Here is a 26373-nt window from a genome sequence, read left to right on the forward strand (position 1 = left end):
AATTTAATAATGTGAAAATTCATAAATCATATTTATTGTTTAGCTTTATTTCATAATCATAAACTTAACTCTGCTTTCCACCTGGACTTAGGGGGAGTAAGGAAAGTAGGAAACCCAAAGACCTTGAGTGAGAGCCCAAGATTAAACGATACTGCAAGCACATGGGGAACAGAAGGGTGATTTCCCAAGCTACACAAGGAATGGTCTGGCACTTAAGATAAAAAACATGAAAACCCAGATCAAATTTAATTAGAGTTGTCCACAGTCAGCTATGGTGATCTTCTCGAATGTCTTGCCAATCCTGGAACCAAAATGCTCCATGGCTCACACAGTGCTCATGCCTTCTTTCATGACCTTAGACCATGTGCTTACCATCAACCATTCAGTCTTAGCAGTGCAGATAAAAGCCTGGGAACCATTCGCATTGGGCCCAGCATCTGCCATAGAAAGGATGCCAGGACCTGTGTGCTTCAGGATGAATTTCTCGTCTTCAAATTTCTCTCCATAGATGGACTTGCCAACTAGTGCCATTATGGCGTGTGAAGTCACCACCCTGGCACATAAACCCTGGAATGATTCTGTGAAGGCAGGAATCTTTATCACCAAAACCTTTCTCCCGGTGCTCAGAGTGCCCGAGTTTTCTGCTGTCTTTGGACCTTTGTCTGCAAATAGCTCGAAAGAGACGCAGTCGAGGGGCTTGCCGTCAATGGCTACGTTGACAAACAAACTAGGGTTGCCCGTGTCTGGACACAACAGGGCCAGACAAGACTACAAATTCAGGCGGCAACATCTGCAAAGCTACAAATCATTTTTAAGCAAGTGCCACATTGGTACACTAAAATTTTCTCTAGTTTATATCTTCACTCATAATACCCTGCATCCTTCTTTGAAGTTAATACATTTGAAAGTTTACATTGTTCCATGTTGTGTGATAAATGTCTATTTTCTCCATTTGTATACAGGGTACAGAAGTGCAGAAAAACAGATTTGTTTTTATATGAGGGTTGTTGTTTTATATTCCCTCCACACACAGTGCCTATTGTATAGTAACTTTAGTAGAATGAATCAATCAATCTACCTATCTAGTAATAGGTAACTCTGATGGAGCAGTGGTTAAAGTACTCAGCTGTTAATTAGAAGGGTCAGGGATTTGTACCATCAGCTCTGGGAAGACAGACGTGGCAATCTGAACTGGTCATGATTTCAGCCTTGAGAATTCCTACTGTGCCCTTTGGTTCACTATGAATCAGAATCAATTCAGTGACAATAGGTAATAAATGTCTAAGCCTCTCCTGTAAACCTTCCTTGTGTATTATTCTCCTCGGTGCTAGTCCTTTTTACCCTTTGTTCTGAAATCCTAATTAGGAAGTATGCATCACAGCCAAAGTGTTAGTGGAAACAACCAAGTTCATCTTGCAGTGATTTTTCCAGCACCACGGAGAGCAACAAATGGGTTTCTCCCTATAATGCTGCGGTCACACTACACCATTATTCACAATGCATTGAGAAAGATAAGAAAATAGGATGGAGCTTAGGGTAACGTGAAAATGCCTGACTGTACCATTAAGTATAGATAAATACAGATAAGTAAATAGATGAAAAGTCAGACAATGTGGGAAAACATTGGCATTTATAAGAGAAAGTGGTTTAGTTGTCACTTAAACTCCCTGTATCTTTATTAAATTGAGTGGCAAATATAAACTCTTAGGTGCCATCAGCATTAAAAGAATAAAGCAATTACATATCCCCAATTCAACAATTTTTCACTCAACTATGAGTAAATTGTATGGATACATTCGATTTAGAAGTTGAATTCTGGGAAGACAGAGGCCATGCCATTATTTCCAGTAAGAGGATTATGTCTAGCATATTGCTCTTGGAAGTTGCTTTGGGTCAACTCAGGTTCATGGTGATCTTATGCACAACAAAGAAAACGAAGAAGAAAGAAAGATTAACCAGTCTTGTACTATGATCATGATACTTGGTATATTTGAGTTCATTGTTGTAGCCAACTCATTGAGGATGTCCTTCATTTATTGACAATTTACTTTACCAGATTTGTGTGCTTTTCTAGAAACTGATGTTTCCTGATGATGCATCCATAGTTAGGAAAAGTTTTGCCTTATAAAGAGCATTTTGATTGTATCGCTACAAAGTCCACTTTGGTCATAGCTCTCACAGTCTGTGGGCGATTCAATGTACTTCAGTAACACCATAGTTGGAATAAATCAATTGTTTGTTATTTACCATTGTCCAGCTTTTACAGTCATATGAGCTGATTGCCTGACACATAGTAGGCAGTAATTTATACATTACATATATATATATACATATATATTACATCATCATGCCAAGAATATTTTCCATGCTCATTAAAGTTCAAATAACCCATTAGCTAAAGAAGATATTTTAAATACCTAAAAATGTTCTAATTTCATATTTTGATTTTGGATGTAAGATCTTATAAAATTAGTATAAAATAAAATGTGTTATTTATTTATAAATAAATATTACTAAAATAAAATATTTTATTGGTTTTAAATTTGATTTTATTCTAAAGCTATATTTTAAATAGCCCATTCTTTTCTCTTTTTTTAAAAATCTTTTTATTGGGGCTCATAAGGCTCTTATCACAATCCATCCATCCATCCATCCATCCATCCATTGTGTCAAGCACATTTGAACATTTGTTGCCATCATCATTCTCAAAACATTCGCTTTCTACTTGAGCCCTTGGTATGAGCTCCTCATTTTCCCCACCCTTCCTCCCTCACAAACTCTTGATAATTTATAAATTATTATTTTTTCATGTCTTTCACTGTCTGATGTCTACCTTCACCTACTTTTCTGATGTCTGTCCCCTAGGAAGGGGGTTATATGTAGATCATGGTGATCAGTTCCCCCTTTCTACCCCACCTTCCCCTTGCTCTCCTGGTAACACTACTCATTACTGGTCCTGAGGGGTTTATCTGTCCTGGATTCCCTGTGTTTCCAGCTCTAATCTGTACCAGTGTACATGCTCTGGCTGGATTTATAAGGTAGCCTTGGGATCATGATAGTGAGGGAGGTAGCATTAAAAAATGAGAGGAAAGTTGTATGTTTCATTGGTGCTATACTGCACCCTGACTGGCTGGTCTCCTCCCCACGACCTTTCTGTAATGGGATGTCCAGTTGTCTACAGATGTGCTTTGTGACTCCACTCCGCAATCTCCCTCATACACAATGATACGACTTTTTGTTCTTTGAAGCCTGATACCTGATCCTATCAGCACCTCGTGATCACTCAGGCTGGTGTGCTTCTTCCATGTGGGCGTTGTTGCTTTTCAGTTAGATGGCCGCTTGTTTAGCTTCAAGCCTTTAAGAGCCCAGATGCTATATCTTTTGATAACTTGGCACCATCAGCTTTCTTCAACACATTTGCTTATGCACCTGCTTTGTCTTCTGCAATTGTGCTGGGAAGGAGAGTATCATGGAATGCCAGTTTAATAGAAAAAAGTATTTTTGCATTGAGGCAGTACTTGAGTTGAGGCCCAATGTCGATCTGCTACCTTAATACTAAACCTATAAACATATGCACATAGATCTATTTCCCCATCATCATATATAAATATATTTACATATGCACATGCCTGTATTTAGACCCCCTATAAATGCCCTTTGCCTCCTAGTTCTCTCCTCTGTTTACTTTTACTTTCTTCTTGCCCCACTATCATGCTCAGGCTTCATTTGGATTTCAGTAATTCATCTTGGTTATAATGCCTTTGATCAAGCCCTACCACGCCTCCTACACCCTCTCGCCATCATTTTGGATCCCTTATTGTTCCCTTGTCCCTGGGCTTGTTAACACCCACTTCCTTTCCCCCACCTCCCTCTCTCCCATGCACCCCCAGAACCATCGGTCCAATTGTTTTCTCCTCCAGATTGCTTACCCCGCCTATCTTTTATAGATAGACCTGCAGAGATAATAATATGCACAAAATAACACAGTCACATATTTCTTAATCGCATCAGACATACACTTTTTTGTTACTATTTTGGGTAAAATTTACAGGAAAAAATTCATTTTTCATTCAACAATTCAGAAACTTTTGTTTTGTGACATTGGTTACAATTCCCTCAATATAGCTATACTCTTCCAATTTCCTTCCTGAGTTTTCCATGTCCAATATCCCTGCCTTTTGGGATTTGTGTTTGGACAAATGTCACCCTTTTGGTTTCCAGTACTTTTCAACTCATTATTTGGGGACTTTACTCATAATCACAACATACTAAGTGTAACAAACAGAAAACCCTTTAACCAGCAGTGGTTATAGATCACCACTTTAGTGCTCTTTTCTATCAATGCTTAAATGTAATAGTTATTGTATTGTAGAGTTTGAGTGAGTCAGATATAAAGGAACATAAAAGGATCAAAGCCACTATTTAAAAAATTTAATCATTTTATTAGGGGCTCATACAACTCTTACGATAATCTATACATGTGTCAATTGTGTAAAGCACATCTGTACATCCATTGCCCTAATCATTCTTAAAATATTTGCTCTCCACCTAAGCCCCTGGCATCACCTCCTCATTTTCCCCCTTTCTCCCTACTCCCTCATGAACACTTGATAATTTATAAATTATTATTTAGTCATATCTTACACTTTCCCAATGTCTCCCTTCACCCACTTTTCTGTTGTCCATCTCCTAGGGAGGAGGTTATATGTAGATTCTCATAATCGGTTCCCTCTTTCCACCTTACCCTCCCTGCACCCTCCTTGTATCGCCACTGTCATCACTGGTCCTGAAGAGATCATCTGCCCTGGATTCCCTATGTTTCCAGTTCATAACTGTACCAGTGTACAACCTCTCGTCTAGCCAGATTTTAAAAGTTTATTTTTTTAAGATTCTCAGAATCAAATTAGGTTTTCCTCTTCAACCTCATTATTTTATAGCAATCACATTCAAAACAAATATTTGTGTTGTACCATATACAAAACAGAACTGTTTATGTGTACTGCATGAGATAATTAAAATAAGTGCATTAATAAATTGTGCAGTATTTAATCGGAAAAAAGGGGGAAAGTCTTAAGTTGAATGTTTCAATAGTCCTAGATCCAACCAAGATATTTTTATGGATTTGGATAAAAATGAAGTAGTCCATTTCACTTTCAATCCATCTATATTACCAAACTAAAATAAAGGTTCAATTTTCCCAGTATTTAAGAGAATAACAGAACAATGACTACCATTTATTAATAAAATGACAATAATTAAAATAAAATGTGTGAAATTCAAGTAACCAAACTAAACTTGACTGAACAGATGTTATATTTCACTTTATTGAAATACTTAAACTTTGACTTAAATTTGAATGACATAATAAATATACAAAATGAATGCATTATTTGGTTTTTCTTTATCTTGAAATACTTAAGAGTCCATTAAGTTTTTGAAAATGTATAATATCATTCATACACAAACACACAGATCTCTAAGGAGTTCTAGTGACACTTTCAACTAAGTATTGGACTGCTAATGGAAAGGTCTATGGTTCAAGCCCATCAACCTCTCCATAAGAAAAAGATGCAACTATTTGTTCCTGTAAGTATTTATAGCCTCAGAAACCCTATATTGGGCCATGATTCAGAATTGACGTGATGGAAATGGGTTATATTGCTATATCTATTTCCTTTTATCATTTGAAAACTATAGTAAAACAAGCATTGCATTAAATCAGTCAGGAACAAGAAAACAAATCTATAAATTTTAAATAAATTTCATGATTCTAAGATAAATCTATGGTATTAGAGTAAAAATACTGGATTGAGTATGTAACAATGTTTGAAAGAAGATTGTCTTGGATCAATAATCCATATCATATAAAATCAATGAAGTTAATTAACCATTAAGATGTTTTAAATACCTAAAAGTTCGAATTTCATATTTTGATTTTGGATGTAAGATCTTATAAAAATTAGTATAAAATATTTTATTAATTAGTAAATAAATATTTATTAGTATAATAAAAGTTTTTATTGGTTTTAATTTTGATTTTATTCTAAAGTTATATTTCAAATAGCCATTCAAAATTTGGGCTTTATAGCTACCGCTTATAACATAGATAATTAGAACTAATTGTGTTGTTTGATGTGTATGATTTGAAATAGATTTTTAAGGACTTTTCATCAGTAGAATGATGAACAGATTTAGAAGGGTTAAAAATTGAAAACAATACCACTTTCTTTGCCACAAATGTAACAATTCTATGAGCTCCAGTAGCTAGATTTTAACCTCACTGTCATGGACACCAGGCACTCACTAAAGAAAGGAATGTACAGCAAAAACAGCAGGGTCATCTCTTTCCACAGTGTGGCTCCTACTTCCCTAATCTTCACAAGCAAACCATAGAAACCAGGAAATGAAAAATCAAACCCGCTTTCACGGGATGACCTACACAATAGCTTTTTTTTGGGGGGGGGAGTTGTTTTTTATTTGTTTGGCTTTCCACCTTTAAATATTCTTTCTTAAACTCAAGGGTGTACGGTTGATAGACTTTAAATGAACATGTGCAATTGTATCACCTAGCAGCTATGTTATACTCACTGTGTGCCTCTCTAATAGGAGTTATTTTTTGATAAAAATAAGTATCCCTGTGAGATGGAATTGGTTTCATGGCAATGGGTTTGGGTTTTTAGTGTATTGTAGAGGGCAGTGATTGTTCAAAGATAGTATTATCATTTTCCATATAGGAGATCCACATGTGATTGTCAGATAATGCATGTGAAATGCAGCCATTATCTATGTGTCAATCGAGGCTGGCTTCTTGCTTTGCTGTTGAACAGGTTTCAGTGGAGTTTCTAGACTTAAGGAGGACCATGAGATTTGGCAATCCACTTGTGAAAATGAGTCATTGAAAACCGTATGGGTCAAAACAATCCAATCTACATTTAATCATAGTTTGTAATCCAATGTGCCTGAGGTCTTCATTAATCAAACTAACAACAGGGACAATAGATATATTTTTATAATTAAATAATACACCAAACCAATCCAATCTACATTTAATCATAGTTTGTAATCCAATGTGCCTGAGGTCTTCATGAATCAAACTAACAACAGGGAGAATATATATATTTTATAATTAAATAATACACTGTCTACTCAAAATCATAACATTTCACTGGGCCATCCTCACTGGTTATGTTTAAGCCCATTGTTGAAGCCACTATGACAATCCATCTTGACTTTGTTCACTTTTCCCACTGATTTTCCATTTTACCAAGCATGGTATCTTTTTCCAAGGAGTAATTTCTCCTGATAATATGTCCAAAGAATGTGAGACCAAATGTCACCACACTCTCCTCCAAGGCACAGTCTCACAAGACGCTTCCCAAAGAAATGTGTACGTTCCTCTGCCTCTCCATGGTACTTTCGACATTCTTCATCAACACTATAATCCAAATGCAATCCTATTTATTCATTGTCTAGCCTTCTCAATCATAGGAGGTGAAGATATCATAGCTTAGGTGAAGTACATCTTAGTCCCAAAGTGACATCTTTGTTCTTGATTACTGATTAAAACACTTTTATTGGCACATAATTTACATGTAATACAATTCAATCATTCAACCATATCAGGGATAATTGTATGATCATGTGGGACATAGCCTCAGCGAAGCCATTTTGTATTTAAAAGTCATACAAGAAGGGGAGTGGGAAAGTTCCCATAAATGACTCAGATGCTTAGAAAAATCAAAACTTAGTAACATTTGTTTAAGTACAAAGGGACTAGAGGATCTAATGACCAGAAACTTACAGATAAGATCCCCAGAATGTTCAGGACATTGTGATCAGAAACTTACAGATAAAGTTCCCAAAATGCTCAGCTAAAGGCCAACCACAGGTCTGCTTCTGTTCCTGCTTGCTCGCACAGCTGCAAAACCCCATTGTTGACCCCACCATATATAAACCCAAGTCTGTGAGTGATCGAGACCACCCTCTCTCTTCAGAGGGCTGGTCTCTGTGCAGGTTCTTTTTCTCCTTTCTGTCCCCTTTAATAAACTATTCTGCTTCTTACCGGAATCTGAGTTGTTCTTGTTCAGTTCATGTACAACAATCATTACCACATTGATTTTAGAAATCACCTCCGCAATGGTTAAATTGCCTTTAAAATGAGTTGTGCAATCACATTCAGTTCCACTGCTCCCTCCCCACACCACCCTTCATTTTTTTACTCGTGAAATCCCGTTTCCCTCCCTATCCCATCTTCAGTCCCCATCAACCCCGTATCAATTATTATCACTCTGCACCCACTCCTCCTGTGTGTCACAAACTGGGAAACGCAAGATAAACAATATAAAAAATAATCATAAGTTGGTAAGGATAAACTAATAATAATATAAAAACAAAACTACAAATTACGAGTAAGCAAGAAAAGACCCCCCATTAACATTCAAAAAGCCAGGGAAGAAATTTCTGCATTAGAGCAAGTAAGAGATACTTGCACCCAGAACCAAGTCAGCTTGGGTGTATAGAAAAGTCAACTGGCCAAGTTTCAAGTTTTCTCCAGCATAATCAAGAGTACAATGTTCTATCCCTGATAATAAGGCTGTTCTAGACTCTTATTGGTGGCCAACGCATATCTGCCAGCAGCTCAGGCTGACTAGATACTCTGTGGATGGGTTTGGGGCTCTCAATGCCCTCCATAGCCTTCTACAAATTGGGTGTTCATAATTTTAGCTCTGACAAATGTAGCTTTGATACTTTTCCCTTCACCATATTACAATTTTTTAATTGTCATCTTTGGATAACACAAATTGGTATGCTTCTCCCATGTGGACTTAGATGACTCCTCCCTTAGATGGCTGCTAGTTTGTATGCAAGCCTTTAAGACCCCAGACAGCTGGGCACCTTCTACTTTCTTCATCGCATTTTGCTTTAGAATCCTTATATTTAGTGATCATTTCATGAAGGTCAGTATTGATCAGGGTCTTTTCTCAGAACTAGATGTTCTTGAATTGGGGCTACAGTTAATTAGGAGCCTGGACTCCATCTGCTTGTCCACGAGGTTTGCACACCTCAAGTTTACTTTGGTGGTTGTACTATGGCAAAATCACAAACCTATAAGACCATCTGCTACAATAGCAGCCATAAGCCACCCAACAACTAAACAAACAGAACACACACACACACACACACACACACACCTAAAAAGAAAAATAACCAAAAACAATACAGAAAGGAAAGTATAAGCAAGAAAGCAAAATAAAATATATTAATGCTGCTAAAAGTTGGTTCTTTGAAAGGATAACCAGAATTGACAGACCACTGTCAAACATAACCAAAGAAAGGAGGGAACATATTTCAATAGCAAGGATGAGGGATAAAAGAGAGGACATTAAACCAGAACCTAATGGAATAAAATTCAATAACTTGGAAGACACGGACAAATTCTTAGAAGAACAATCCCTCCCTAGACTATCCCTGAAGGATGTCAAGAATCTCAATAGACCCATAGCAATATAAGAAATAGACAAGGTTATCAAGGGATTACCAACAAAGAATTCCCTGGACCAGATGGCTTCACAGGAGAATTCTACCAAGCATTCAGGGAAGAACTGACACCAATCCTACACAAACTCTTCCAGAACATAGAAAAGGACGGCAAACTCCCAAACTCCTTCTATGAAACTAGTATAACTCTGAAACCAAAACCAGGGAGGGGTCCCACAAGAACTGAGAATGATAGATAAATACCCTTAATGAACATTAATGCAAAAATCCTTAACAAAATACTATCCAGTAGAATACAACAGTATATAAAACAAATAATTCACCATGATCAAGTAGGATTCATACCAGGGGTGCAGAGATGGTTCCATATGCAAAAGACCATTAGTATCATTTACCAAATTGACATGAAAAGCTATAAGAACCATATGATAATATCGATAGATGAGGAAAAAGTGTTCAACAACATCCAACATCAATTCCTGTTTAAGAAACTCAAGAAGATAGGAATGGAAGGAAAATTCCTCAAGATAATACAAGCTATATATGAAAAGCCAACAGTCAATGAGGTAGTCAATGGAGAAAAGACAAACACAGTTCCACTGAAAAAAAAGGGACCAAACAAGGATACTACTTGTCCCCACTCTTATTTAACATATTACTGGAGGTTTTAGCTAACAGCATAAGGAAAGAAGAGACACCAAGGTATTCACCAGGGGAAAAAAGAGGTGAAACTATCGGTATTTGCAGGTGATATGATTTTATAAATGGAAAATTCCAAAAGCTCCACGAGTAGAGTACTGGAAGCAGTAGAGGAGTTTGGCAGAGTGGCAGGATACAAGATCAACAAACAAATCCATCAGACTGCTATACACATCAGATAAGACCACAGAAGAGGAGATCAAAAAGGTGGTACCCTTGACAATAGACAAGCACAAATTCAAATATCCAGGGATATAGCTGACTAAAAGAACAAAATAATTATATAAGGAAAACTACAGAACACTATTACAAGAAATGAAGTGTGACCTCAACAAATGGAAGAATATCCCATGTTTGTGGATTGGAAGACTCAATGTAATAAAGATGTCAGTTCTGCCAATGGCACTGTATAAGTATAATTCAATCCCGATAAAATTACCCTCATCTTTCTTCAAAGAAATGGAAAAACTGATTACCAACTTTATATAGAGAGGGAATAAGCCAAGAATTCGCAGAGAATTCCTCAAGAAGAAGGACACAAGGGAAAGGCTTGCCTTACCTGACTTTAGCATGTCAAACTCCCATGATATTGGTATGACAGATACTCAGATCAATGGAAAATAACTGAAACCCCAGAAATAAAATCATCAGCATACAGACAATTGATCTTTGATAAGGGCCCAAAAATATCAAATGCTCAGAAAAAGGATATCTACCTGCAGAAAAATGAAGCAAGACCCTTATCTCACTCCATGCACAAGAATAAACTCAAGGTGGATCACAGACCTCAGCATAAAACTCCAAACTATTGGGGCCAATAATGAGGGAACTGGAACCAACTTGAGAACTTTGGTGCAGGGAACCCATAGGCTATCAGAAATAGGGAAGGACACAAATACAGATGAGTCACAGATTGACAAGTGGGATAAACTGAAGATGAAACACCTGTGTACACAGAAAGAATTTAGCAAGAGAGTAATAAGAGAGCCCACGGACTGGGAAACCATCTTTAGCAATGACACGTCAGATAAACGCCTTATTACTAAAATCTACAATACCCAGCTAGCTTCCAAAAAGAAAAAAAACTAATTGCCCAATGAGGAGGTGGGCAAAGGATCTAAACAGAAGTTTCACAAGGGCAGAAATCTGAATGACCAATAAATATATAAGAAAATGTTCCTGATGATTAGCCATAAGAGAAATGCAAATTAAAACAATGAGATACTACGTAACACCATCAAAGATAGCCCAATTCAAAAAATAAGAAAGCAACAAGTGTTGGAGGGGATGTGGGGAGATAGTGCTGGTGGTCCTGTAGTTACGTTCAGCCATTATGGAAATCAATTTAGCGATATCTAAAACAGATGGAAATTGAGCTACCACATGGAGCCCATTGATTTTCCCCAGCCTCATTTGGGTGTTGTATAGAACCCAGTAGATGGTCATCTCCAAATGCCCGCCTCTGGAAGGAATGACCTAGGCAATGTGGGATCTCCTCCTTCACATGGGCTCTTGTGAAGTGCTGCAAACAGGAGATGATGTGTGGTTCACAGCTGGTAGGTAGCCTTCTCTCCTTTTGTTCAGGAATTAGTTCCTAACCCTATAATGCCGAACGCGACGTTTTCATAACAATTAATTAAAACGCGTCTGGTACCGAAATATAAAGCTTTTGGAGCCGACAAAGATGTCGATGAAATCACAGCACTTGACTAGTACAAATACAAACCGCTAGTAACGCATTTTAGCGGCAAAATGCTTGACTAGTGGCACATGGTTTGACCGATTATGCGTTTGAGGTTAAGTGGTTGTTTGCGTTCAGTGCATTTTACGATAATTTTCAATCTAGTGAAGTATTAGTGTTGATTTTTTTTGTATATGTTCATATAACTGTAGTTTTTATGTCAAAGGTGTAATACTCATAAAAACATATTTATTATATATTTCCATTTTTCAAAACGTAACAACTTAATTACATTTGTCTTTTGAATCGACAGTGACAAAAATTACCACAGCATGGATTGTGATTTGTTTTATAGAAAATGGTCAATTTATGACCTAGATGGAAGCAGTACAGACTTAGACAAGGTAGCAGATGCTAATATGGATGAAATCGGTAAATAAAACATGTATTATATTTTAAATTTTTGATTTTACAATATAAAATTTTAATTATATTGCTATTCAAACTATTTTGATAACAATATTTATTTTTTACTATGATAGGAAGTGAATATACGCCAGATTATTCTGATTTGGATAAATGAGAAGACCTCATAGTTAGTAATGATAATACTAGTGAAGGTGAGTTAGAAACTTCAGTTGTTGAAGTTGAAGCATCAATTCCAATAACTACAAGTTCAAAGCCAGCTACATCAAGAAATCAAAGAATTCCTCTTTGGCGGCACATTATGGAGATGGTACAGCTAGACCTATGCCTGAATGCTTAGGACAAGTAAATTCTTCTGAGGTAGTAAAATATTCTGTTGAATATTTTAGACATTTTTTCTCAAAGGATATCATTACTCATATTGTCAACCAATCAAATCTTTATGCAATCCAGCAAAATCCCAATAAACATCTTGCACTGAGTAGCCAGGAACTTAAGCAATTTTGGGGTACACTGCTTAATTTGATAGACTTGCTAATTGCACTGTACAGAATTCACATCAGATCAAAAAATATTATCACATTTCTTTTTCATTTTATAGATGTGACTGTTGTGAACTCTTGTCTACTTTATCGTAGAGACTGAGAGCCTTCAGTTAAAAAAAAAAATCCAAAGTCTGCAAGAGTTTAAAATGAACATCACTGAAGCTCCTCTTCTTGAAGGAAAAAGTAATAGACAAACAAAAAGAGGCAGACCTTCTACTAGCTTTACTGATGTTGAGTTTGCTAACAAAAAGAGAAGAGGTCCTGCCATCAAAATTATTCTTGGAAGAGTTACCCATTTGGATGGTCTTCACCATTACCCTGAGGTCACAGAGGAAGATGCAAAATTTTAAATTGAAAGAGTCCACTAGTATTTTTCTGCAGCAAATGCAAAGTTCATTTTTGTATCACAAAAGAAAAAAATGTTTTGTTCAATTTCACACTAACTAAAATTATAAACAAATAAATTTTGTATTATATTTTATAAATAACATAAGATGAAAAATAATATAGAAATGAAAGTGCATTTTTATTCTTGTATTATAAATGCATGGACGAATGTGACAATTTGGTTGCATTTAAAAAAACATTGCAAATTTTATATTTTTAAAATATATTTTGGTTTTTATATATATTGATAACTATGAAAGTAATGAATTAAAAAATGTTTTTCCTGAAATTAAAAATTCCAGCATTATAGGGCTAAGATTTAAGTTGGTATTTCTTCTAATAGTAGTAGACTCCTATAGAACACCATTCACATCAAATGCTAGCAAAATTTTGCTGAAGATCATCCAACAAATTTGCATGATCATCCATCAAGGGAGCTGTAGGAGGTTCAGGCCAGATTCAGAAGAGGACATAAGACACGACATATCATTGCTTATATCAGATGGCTCTTGACTGAAAGCAGAGAATCCTAGAAAGATGTTTGCTTGTGTTTTACTGACTATGCCCAGGCACTCAACTGTGTGTCTTATAAGAAACTATGGGTACTCTTGAGAAGAATGGGAATTGCAGAATATTCATTGTGCTCACACAGAACTTGTACATGGAACAAGAGGCACGTATGCAAACAGAACAAGTGAATACTGCATGGTTTAAAATCAGGAAAGGTGTGCATCCGCATTGTATCCTTTCACCATACTTATTCAATCTTTACGTTGAGCAAATCATCAGAGAAGCTGGATTATATAAAGAAGAGTGTAGCATCACGATTAGAGTTAGGCTTATTAACAATCTGTGAGATGCAGATGACACATTCTTGCTTGCTTGCTGAATGAGGATCCCTTAAAGTGCTTGCCGATGAAGACCAATTTATTATGGATTGCAACTCAATGTAAAGAAGAGCAAAATCCTCCAAATTGGACCAATAGGTAAAATCATGATCAATGGAGACTGAGTTGAATTTGTCAAGGTTTCTTTCTTGATTGGATCCAAAATGCTCAGGGAAGCAGCAGTCAGGAGATCAAAGGGTGCATTGCATTGATTGAATCTGCTGCAGAAGACCTCTTCAGAGTATTAAAAAAGCAAGAATGTTAATTTAAGGCCTAAGATGTACCTAACAGAACCCATGATATTTCCAATTACTTCATAAGCGTATGAAAATTGCACATTGAATAAGGAAGACCAAAGGAGAATCAGTGTATTTGAATTATGGAGCTGGTGACGAATATTGAAAGTGCCACAGACTGCCAAAAGAACAAACCAACTGTCTTGGAAGAATATGGCCAAGAGTGCTCCGTAGAGGCAAGGATGGTGAAACTTGGTCTCCTGTATTTGAACATGTTGTCAGGAGAGACCAGTCACTGGAGAAGGACATCGTGCTTGGTAAAGTTGAGGGGGAGCACAAAAGAAGGCCCGCAAGGAGATGTCCTGATACAGCGGCCCCAACAAAGAGCTCAGACATAGAAACCATTGTGAAGATGTTACAGAACCGGGCAGTGTTTCTTTCCATTGTGCACAGAGTTGCATCATTGACTTGATGGCACCTAGCAACAACAATATCCATTTTCACCACTGAAACATTTCTCTAACAAGAAAAGAGATGTCCCAATGTGCTTAGGAAGTGAAAAATAAGTACCTTTCAAGAAGGCACCAAAATGGAAACATGACAGAAAGCACTTTGATGATCATGCCAACAGTTTGAAAAGACAGAACTTTTCTTTACGAAGAAGTATGGAAAATAACTTCAAGCTTATCACACATTCTTTTGTCAGTTCAATTTCCAGAGTTTCTAATATATATATAATCCTTGAATAAGTGTATGTGTTCACATGCAATTTACTTTCCTATTATTGAAACATGGATTATCTAGGACTTCTTTTTCCAATTTCTTTATCTACCTTTTAACCATTACATTTTTTGTTAGCAGTGTCAATGGAGGAAGGAACTAGTTTTATACATATGTTTATGAATGTCATCTGTAATATAACATCTTCTATAAATATTTGAACAGAATTTTAAACCAATTATTCTGACTGCTCATATTGAATAGTATTACAGTATTTACAATATTCTATCAAAACTGTGTGTGATGGTTTCAAGATTTTAAAATAAATATGTAGTCTTTGAATAGAAATTTACACGAGTATTTTAATGACATTTAGGAAGTATTTTCAAGGTTGCGTTTTATAATCACTCTCTCTGAATCAGGGTCAATGTAAGTTCTTTCATTAGTTAGCGTTTTTACCCAATGCTAACTAGTAGTTGGAAAGTGTTTTACTCACATTTTTCTTTTATCAATTATTAACTTCTCTATATTGCGAAATAAATATCCAAGAAAAATGTGGCCGCCAAAGGCACTGGAACGGAAACAATTCTTTTCCTCCTTGCCATTTCCACTTTGCAATGCAGCCCTCAAACAACTGGTCATGTCAGAAGACTCTGCAAAGGAAAAGGAAAATCTCACTGAAAGTTAAAGAGTAAAAACAGAAATCAAACCAGCACCTGCTTGGAGACTCATCTGTGTATTAAGCCATGCTATTTTCAATTGTCTCATAGGCGTGTGAAAATTGGACATTGAAAAAGGAAGACCAAAAGAAAGAGTGCATTTGAATTATGGAGCTGGTGACGAATATTGAATGTTTCATGAACTGCTGAAAGAACAAACCACTCTGTCTTGGAAGACAAGGCCAAGAGTGCTGCTTGGAGGCCAGGACTGGGAGGCTTTGTCTCCTGGACTTTGGACGTGTTGTCAGAGACCAGTCCCTGCAAGATAAAGGAAAGTAGCTTGGAGGTTAAGGAGCAGGATTCAGTAGCACAATTCCAGCCAAACGCTATATAGACTGTGTGTGTCTTCAGAACAAAACAGAGTGAACAATTTCTAGAAAATTAAGATTTTTCTTATTTCACAAATCTTCATTCTTGGTTTCTCTTAAAATATGAGGTCTGGGAACAATGAACCACAGTGCCAAATATAAAAACAAAGCAATCTCAATGAACAAAGCAGGCATAATTTATGATGTCAGTTATCACAATAGCCCTGTATTTACTCTTCTCTCCCTTGAATAAACTATCAATGAAATGGCTGGATGGATCCCATTAAGCCCCATTTAGATTACATTGCTATTTTTTTTTTCTAAAAAGCAAACTAATTGCCATCAAGTTCATTCACACTCATTGTGAGCTCTGGCGGTCTTGTTAGGTGCCATTGCTTCCGTTCTGATCCATGGAGACCTTATGCACAACAGAACAAAACACTGTCCCATCGTGCAACATTCTCACAGTTGTTCTTTGCCTGAGATCATTATGGCGGTCATGGTGTCAGGCCACCTTCTTGAGAGCCTTCCTCTCTTTCGCTGTCCCTCTGCTTTACCACGCATGAAGTCCTTCTCCAGGGCCTGTCCCTGCTGACAGCATGTGCAAAGTAAGAAAGCAAAGGCCACCATCCTTGCCTCTAAGGAGCACTCTGCCTGTACTTCTTGCAAAACAGAACCATTGGTCCTTTTAAACACTCCCTGAAACGTGCAATATTCTTCTCAAGCACCATGAATCTGATTCATCCATTTTTATTCAGTATTCATTATTTGATGATGAATTTTTATGTAATGCCTAGCTGGGACAGGACATTACAAACTGGACTTCTAACTGTAAAGTCAGCAATTCAAAACTAGTAGCTTCCCCATGGGAAAATAAGGAAGCTCTCTTGCCAAGATTTATAGCATCGGGAATCCAAAGGGAGTATTTCTGGTATGAATGTCAGTTGATCATGCTGTATTTTTATATGATGTTGGGATCTATTGCATAGGATATTGTTGAGACTTTTTGTGTCTGTGTTCCTGAGAGATATTAGTCTATAAGTTTCTTTTTTGGGTGAGGTCTTTGCTTGACCCTGGTATCAGGGCTAGGCTTTCTTTATAGAATGAATTTAGGATAATTCGAGCCTTTTCTATGTTCTGGAATAGTTTGAATAGAAAGGATGTCAGCCCTGCTCTTAGCATTTAGTAAAATTTACCAGTGAAGCCAGCTGGCCCCAGAATTTTTATTATTGTTTGGAGGATTTATTATTTTTTAATAACTTGCTCAATTTCTTCTCTTGGGTCTATCCAAAGTTTCTACCTCAACCTGTGTTAGTTTAAGTAGACAGTGCATGTCTAGAAATTTTTCCACTTCTCCTAGGTTTATAAATTTAGTGAAGTAAACTTCCTGATAATACTCTAGTATCCTTTTTGTTTCATTTGCATTGCTTGTAACATCACCTATTTTATCTCTTACTCGTCCTTTGCATTTTATTTTCTGCTCTTAAATTGACCTGTGCTTGTACATTTTCTTAATCTTTTCGATGAACCAATTCCTAGTCTTTTAAACTCTTTCTACTGTTTTCCTATCTTATACACTCCTTTCTTCTGGGCTGGCATTTTTTTTCCTGTTCTTTTTCTCATTGTTGGAGTTCGATTAGCGGTTAATTTTTGATTCTTTTTATCTCTCTTCTTTTTTTGATGTGTGCATTTGTTGCTATCAATTGGTCTCTGAGAACTTAGTGGGACCTACATGTTTGAATACCTTGTTTTTGTTCTTGTTTGGTTCTGGGAATTTTGTGGTTTCAATGTTTATTTCTTCTACTTCTGATTTTTAAGGAAAATGTTATGCAGTTTCATGTTTTTGATGTTTTCCCTTTTATTGATTTCTAATTTTTTTTTGGTTGTGGTCAAAGAAGATGATTTGTATTATTTACATCTTTTTATTATTGATTGGGACTTGTTTTCGGGCTTAACATCCAGTCTTTTCTGGAGAGTGATCCATGTGTGCGGAAAAAGATTACCGCATCTACTCATGTATAAGCCGAGTGTTTCAGCGCAGGTTTTATGCTGAAAATGCTCCCCTCCGTTTATACTGGCGTGGAGGTCTCACTTACCTGTTTTCCTGTGCAGTTTGAGTGTTCACTGGACTCTCTCGCTCATCTGTGGTTGCCTGCAGCCTCTGTGGGCGATCCAATGACTGCTGAGACCATCGCCCTTCTTTTCTCCTGCACGCTGGCAGCCTCTGTGTTGTCCGTGCTGTACTGGGTGAGACCCTGCCTGCTTCTGTGCACTGGTACCTGGGGCGCACCGCATCCTTGTCAGATGAACGTCGGATGTGGCTGCTCTTCTTCTGCTCCTCTCCAGGGCTGTGACCAATGATGTAGCCTTTAGTCTTACTCATGCTGGTCACGCCCCCTTGCTCTGCCCAAGCATTGTTGAATACAAGTACTGGTATACAAGTACTGGTATATCTCTGGTCTTGGATATACAGTACGTCTATTTACAGTACTTAGTCTGCTATATTTTATGTTTTATTTTCTTATTAACCCCTATCTGGACCCAGTGATGACTATGCTTGCATAGAGCAGCCTGTGTTAGGGCTCATGATATACACACCACACTGTGTACGCACTGTGTTACTGCATGTGTTGTTAGCACTTTCCGTCATATGCGGTAACACTGCGTATGCAGTAATGCAGTGCATGCGTACACAGTGCGTACACAATGCAGCGTGCATATTATGAGCCCTGTCACAGGCTGCTCTGTGCAAACAGTCATGTCATCACATTCTAGAATATCATCAGCCTGCGCTAGGCCTCAAACTATACAAGCTGAGTTGTGTGCATGCAGTAAGGCAGCGTGCATAGTTATTGTTGAAACCGTATTGTTTTTGTTGACCCTCTTTTCCACTTACAGAGCTAGTTTACTGTTTTTCTTTGAAATAAATATTCAAAAACATTTAACCTAATGATGCCTCAATTAATGTAATTTTATTGATATCTATTTTTATTTCAAAATTTACCAGTAGCTGCTGCATTTCCCACCTTATACTCGAGTCAATGTTTTTCCAGTTTTTGTGATAAAATTATGTGCTTTGGCTTATATTCAGGTCAGCTACTACTTGAGTGTATATGGTATGTGCTGTGGTTAGGAGGAGTGTTCTATATCGGTCTATGCGATCAGATTGGTCGATTGCATTATTTAAAATTTCTGTATCTTTGTTGAATGTCTTTCTAACTGCCCTGTCATTTCCTTCAAAGTAGTGTGTTAAAAATTCCACTTTTAAAAGTGTTCGTTTCTATTTTCGTTCATGTTAAAATTTGGGTTATGTATTTGAGAGTTTTTTCATTGGGTGTGTAGACATACATCATGGTAATGTTCTCTGGTTGAGTTGACACTTTAATCGTTAATGTCTTCCCTGGTTTCTTATGCTTGTTTGTGCTTCAGAGTCTGTTTTATCAAAAATCAGTAATGCTACTTATGATCTTTCTTGGAATCCATTCTGCAATTCTGTCTTTTCATTGGTATACATAATTCATATACATTTCATATAGTTATTAATAGATATGAATTACTGCAGTTGTTTTGCTGTGCTGTGTGCATGTGTAGCTGATCATTTGTTTGTTTCATAGACTTCTGTGCTGAGCTAATTTTGTTTATGATTTATATTTTCATTTACTTCCATTGTACTGATTATTTGTTTTATCCTTAAGATTTTCTTCTTTTTTCTTTAAAAAGTTTATTCATTTTTGTGTGCATGTTTACTCTGAATTTTTTTTATCTTTCTAAGAGTAAAACAGTCTTTGTTATCCTGATATCATCTTAAATTGCTCTATCTGGAAGCTCACTAAGTACATTATTTATTCCCTCTTTATGCTTTGTAATTGTCACTGTTTACATATTTATATTTTTCTTTTTTTAGTTCTAGAGTTTTATTTTTTTTCATTTTTTAAAAACTTTATCTGAGTTTCTTAACAGGTAATGAATGTTACTGTATGTCTTAATCTCAAGTTGTTATGTGATATTGCTGGTACTCTACAATAGACTTCTTTTAGTGTTTCTTATGAGGTTAGTTATGTTTCTACAAATTTTCTTAATTTCCACTGCTTGGTTATCTCCTTATTCACCATCATATTTGAGGGACAATTTATCTGAATAGATAATTCTTGTTTGCAACCCCTTCCCTGAGGATTTTGTTTATGCCACTCCATTCCCTCTTTACTGCATGATTTCTGATAATCAGCACTTAATCGTATTGAATCCCTTTATTGATAACATTTTGTTTTTCCTAAGCTGCTCTAAGGTTTGTCTTTGGAAAATTTGACTATCATATATCTCGATTATTTTCTTAGGCATCTATTCTGTTACGTATTGTTTTTAGCTTTCTGGGTGGATATCTTCTCTTTTTAAATGACAGTAGAGAAATATTCTGCCAATAAATTCTCAATAATTTTCTGTTTCTTTTTCATCTCTTCTTATTTTGGAATTCCAATTAGATATAACTGAGTAGGTGAGTTACAAGTGTAATGGATGTGACTGACTATTGGGGATGTATACACCATCTCTGTATTCACTGCCTTCTATTAGATTGTCCTATATTTGTATTCTCTGTAAAATCTATAGTGCTTATTCCTTTTTAAGAATCCCTAATACTTGAGGTTCCCTTTCATTATATTTTAATTATGTTTCTTTCAGATCTTGATCCTTTTACCAAACCTGTTTTATGAGTGTGGGAGAAAAGGACACTTTATACTTCCATTAAGATGTACAGTCTCAGAGAACCACACGGACAGTTCTATCCTGTTCTACAGGGTCGCTGTGAGCAGGAAGAGACCCAATGGCAGTGAGTTTGGTTTTTACTTTTATTGTCATTAAAAACATAACTTTTGGCTTTATTGATGTTCTCCATTTTATATGTCTTCTAGTTCATTCATTTCAGCTCACATACTTATTATTTTCTCCATTTTTACAATGTTTTGCATTTGACTTGCTTTTATCTTTGTAACTTCTTTTTTTAACATTTTATTAGGGACTCATACAACTCTTATCACAATCCATACATACGTCACTTGTGTAAAGCATATCTGTACATTCTTTGTCCTCATCATTTTTAAAGCATTTGCTCTCCACTTAAGCCCTTTGCATCAGGTCCTCTTTTTCCCCTCCCTCCCCGCTCCCCCCTCCCTCATGAGCCCTTGATAATTTATAGATTATTATTTTGTCATATCTTTGCCTGTCTGGCGTCTCCCTTCACCCCCTTTTCTGTTGTCCGTCCCTCAGGGAGGGGTCACATGTAGATCCTTGTAATCGGTTCCCCCTTTCCAACCCACTCACCCTCTACTCTCCCAATATCGCCCCTCACACCCCTGGTCCTGAAGGTATCATCCACCCTGGATTCCCTGTGCCTCCAGCTCCTATCTGCACCAGTGTACATTCTCTGCTCCATCCAGACTTGCAAGGTAGAACTCGGATCATGGTATTTGGGGGGGGGGGAGGAAGCATTTAGGAACTGGAGGAAAGCTATATTCTTCATCGGTGCTACATCGCACCCTGACTGACTCATCTCCTCCCCTAGACCCCTCTGTGAGAGGATCTCTAGTGGCCGACAAATGGGCTTTGGGTCTCCACTCTGTACTTTCCCCGTCATTCACTATGGTAAGTTTTTTTTTTTTTTCTGATGATGCCTTATACCTGATCCCTTCGACACCTCGTCCAGATATAATCTTACGCATTGATTTTCTAAGACAATGATTTGCCCAAACCCCTTTGTATTCCCTTTAAAAGTGCTATAAGCCCACACTTCCATTTCTATGTGCTTTGCTGCTAATAGTGTGTGGTACCTTCTTCAGGGATTACTGCGAGGACTACTTGACAGGACTGAATACTGGAGCTACCTTACCCATATGGAGATCCATGAAGACTTAGGAGTTTAAATTTCCCAGAGGCCGTCCATTTTACTATTGTTTTGCACATGCAGTTGAATTCCATAGAGACCATATATAACAGTAGAACTTCACCCATAGGATTATTTAAGGTATAATTTTTCGGGGACCAAATCACCGTATTTTCCATTTTTAAATTTCTTTACCTTTTGCAGCTTATGGTTTATAGCTGCGACCTACTTCAGAGAATTGCCTAGACTATTTGAAAAGCTTGAAATGTCTGGCAATTTACATCTTTCTGGGGTGCTACTAGCTAATTCTGTTACTGACTGACTCAGATATTCATAAGCCAACTGTCTTGACTCCATGTAGGACTCACGCTAAAAGGCAATTTAAGCTCTACAAAGCCCCCTAGCATCAGTTAGAGGTTAAGCTTTTAGTAAAATCATTGTTTTTCATAGGTTTTTAGCCTTTATCACTGGCCTGCTTCATCCCCTCACCAGTTTCTCTTGAGAGCATTTCCTAATAAATCCTTGGCTATTGTGAGGGAGAAAAATTTAAGAGGCAACACACAGTTTTCTGTAAACACTGCTTTATATACATAATAATTTTCATACATATATTTATTATCACACAGTTCAAAATACTTTCTAATTCCCATCATAAGTACAACTTCTACCAGTGGGTTGTTTAGAAGTGTCATGTGGCATGCTTATTTTCCAAATATCTAGGAAATTTCATGTTCTGTTATTGACTGCTATCTCACTGTTGTCAGAGAATGGATGATTTCATTATTTGGGGTTCTGTTGAGTCTTTGGTGTATGTTCCATGTCTATATTTACTCCTAGTTTTGGATACAGTATTATGTATGCAGTGTATATGTGTGCACTAAACATAATAATTTGATATCAAGAATACTTAATATTCTACATTTTACTAAGTTTTTGTTTGCTTGTATCACTAACCAAGAAACTTGTGTTTAAAATGTCATCATACTTTTATATTTGTCTGTTGATTAAAATCTGTCCATTTTTGCCCATATATTTAAAAGGGAAAGTAGAGTTCTAAAAATCAAGAACAAAACCCTGATCTCCCAGCCACTGAGTTGATTCCAACTCATAGCAATTCTATAAGAGGGAGTTGAACTTCCTCTTTGGGTTTCTGTGACTGTCAACCTTTTTAAGAGCAGAAAGGCTTATCTTCCTTCTGTGGGGCAGCTGGTGGGTCTGTGGCAGCCCAACATGTGACTGACTACACCACCAGGGCTCCTTATGATCATATTTGAGTGCTTAAAATTTACAATTATTATATTATCTTCTTAAGTAGATTATCATTATGAAATGCATGACTCTTCTTTGAAAGTCTACTTTGTCTAATTAATTTGGCTATTATAGCTCTTTTCATTAGTATTTACATGAGATGCATTTTTCATTATTTTCAGCTTTCATGTAAACATACTTAACCTATGTTCCTTTTAAAGATCATACATTAGGTCTACACATAAAATTGTGCTTCCTTATATTTTTCTAGATTATATAATTCTGACCTTTCATTATTGATGACATATTTGATAACTCTGTAAACTTATAGGCAAGCAAATTCTAAACCATTTTGTGGAAATTCAGTTATTTCCATTTCTCATATCTTGAATAAGGTCTGCTTCTACTTAGATGTCATGTCAATATTTGTGATTTATAAATGTGTCTGCATTTAAGATTCTCTTTTCTAATGCTTGTAACATCTGCAAGGTCCACTCATAAGTTAAATGACGTATTTAGCATATATTTATTTTGTAGTTATAATTTAACTTTCATGAAAATTATGTTTTAATGTTATCTTTAAATTATATTACTAAGTGTGATCACCTTCCCCACATAAACACTGAAGACAATGTGTGCATAAGCAAATGTGGTGAAGAAGGCTGATGGTGCCTAGCTATTGAGAGATATAGCATCTGGGGACTTAAAGGCTTAAAAGTAAATAAGTGGCCATCTAGCCCAGAAACAACAAAGTCCACATGGAAGCAGCACACCAACATGTGTGAACACTAAGGGCCGAGGGGACCAGGTTTCCAGCACCAAAGGTGTGGGAGGGATGACATCATTGTAAATGAGGGAGCACATGATGGGGACCCAATGCCATCTGTAGACAACTGGACATCCCTTGCAGAGGGGTAGTGGGGGAGAAAATGAGTCACTCAGGGTTCGGTGTAGCAATAATGAAACTCACAACCTTCCTCCAGTTCTTAAACGCATCCTCCCCCCAACTATCATGATCCCAATTCTACCTTGCAAACCTGGTTAGACCAGAGGATGCACAGCAGTATAGATGGGAATAGGAAACACAGGGAATCTAGGACAGATGAACCCCTCAGGACCAGCAGTGAGAGTGGCAATACCGGGAGGGAAGGTGGGCTAGAAAGGGGGAACTGATCATGGGGATCTACATATAACCTCATCTCTGGGTGATGGGCAACAGAAAAGTGGGTGAAGGGAGATGCCAGACAGTGTGAGTAAAACAATAATTTATAAATTATTAAGAGTTCATGAGGGCTGAGGGAGGGAGGAGGGAGGGGGAGGGAAAAAAGGAAAATGAGGAGCTGATTCCAGGAACCCAAGCGGAAGGCGAATTTTGAGAATGATGAGGGCAACAAATGTATAAGTGTGCTTTACAAAATTGATGTATGTACGGATTGTGATAAGAATTTTATGAGTCCCAATAAAATGATTTTTTAAAATTATACTATTTAGATTGCTGACGTTTCATTTGATTTCTGTCTAAGTTTAAGGTAGATATCTTACTTTAAAAATAGTTTGAGAAATTAGTTATTTTCATTTTTAGAATGTCATTGATTTCTTATTCATCCATTATTTTTTCAGTGATTACTATAGACCTAAGAAAATGCATTTTACTATGATTTTTCCTGACAATGATAGTACCTATGACAACTTCATATTTCTTTACTACTTTCTCACCTTACAAGGATTCCAAGATTCTGTTTTATTTGGTACATGTTTAAGGGGGAGTTAAATCTTAGAGGCAATACTTATTATTTTATAAATTATCAATTTTTATTTTTTCCATATATTTATATTTTCTATCTTCTTTTCTTTCTACATTTTTATTTGTTTTTTATGGGATCATTTTACTCATGCCTGAATAATTTAGATTAAGTGTTTATTTTTAGTGGTGATCTGCTGATAAAGAATTGCTGTCCGTCTGAAGATTTTAACAAACTTTTACTTTGCCTTTATTCCTGAAGGGTACTTGTTTCTGGATGTAAAAGTCTTTGTTGGCTTTCTTTCGGCACTTGAAGATGCCATCTCACTGTCTTATTTTTTCATTAACTTTTATTGAGATGTCAGCTCTCTGGTCTAGTGCTATTTCTTTGAAAATAACCCATTTTCTTCCTGGCTTTAATATTTGTGTTTGGTTCCCAGCAGTGTTAGAGGTACATACAGAATTAGTGCATTCTTTATTTATCCTGTGCAAGTTTCAGAATGGTTGAATGTGTGGTCAGTTATGGAGAAGACTCACCATTGTGTCCTCAACTACCGATTCAGGTTCTTTCTTCCTCTTCTATCCAGCACTTACAAACACTCATGTTTCATCTTTCCGTCACATCTCAGATAGCTTTAGTGTCGCTTTTCCCTATTTCCCTATGTTCTATTTCACTCATCGTGTCTTGTGCTGTGTTTACTCTGTGGTAAAATGCATCTACTGAATTCTTAATAGAACAATTGTTCAGCTCTAAAATGTCTATTAGACCTTATATCATGCGTATTCTAATTTTTGGTGACAGGAGCCTGGTAACATAATGGTTACGCATGCGGCTGATAACCACAAGGAATGCAGTTTGAAACCATCAGCGTTGTGGGAAACAGACAAAGCTTTATGTTCCCCTGAAGAGTAATAGTCTTGGAAACCCTCCAGGACAGGTCTGCCCTGACCCATGGTGTCCCAGGAAGCAGAATCAACTCAATGGAAGTGAGGTGTTTTTGTTTTCAAAGATTGGTGAAATTCTCAATCTTGTCAAATAGTTTCATTGGCATATCAATCACTATGATTTAAAAATCATGTATGCTTACTCTTCTATCTTGCTTGCATTGACTTCTTTTTCTCTTGATTTTTCCTTTTTGTTTTTGTCATTTGACTTTCTTTTGCCAAGCTTGTCAATTTTTTTGTTTTGTTTTTTAAACCGGATGTCAGCCTTTGTGTATTAAAAAAAAGGAAACCTACCTGAAGTTTTGGCTGACATAATCATTCTCTCAGGGGATTTGTGTGTGTGTGAGTTCTGACAGCAGTTTCAGTCAGAGAAGAGAACCTTCATCTTGTCTGTGACTGAGCGAATTTGAAGTTACTTTTCAGTCTTTTGCTAGGTCTCTTGTATTTCCATTTCTCCC

At 36.7% G+C, this 26373-nt stretch overlaps 1 pseudogene; it reads right to left on the reverse strand.

The window, feature by feature from the left end:
* Positions 1–249: 249 nt before the first annotated feature.
* Positions 250–18489, reverse strand: LOC142424023 (peptidyl-prolyl cis-trans isomerase A pseudogene; annotated as a pseudogene).
* Positions 18490–26373: the final 7884 nt, after the last annotated feature.

This window comes from Tenrec ecaudatus, chromosome 13 (assembly GCF_050624435.1).
Source record: "Tenrec ecaudatus isolate mTenEca1 chromosome 13, mTenEca1.hap1, whole genome shotgun sequence".
Classification (NCBI taxonomy): Eukaryota; Metazoa; Chordata; class Mammalia; order Afrosoricida; family Tenrecidae; genus Tenrec; species Tenrec ecaudatus.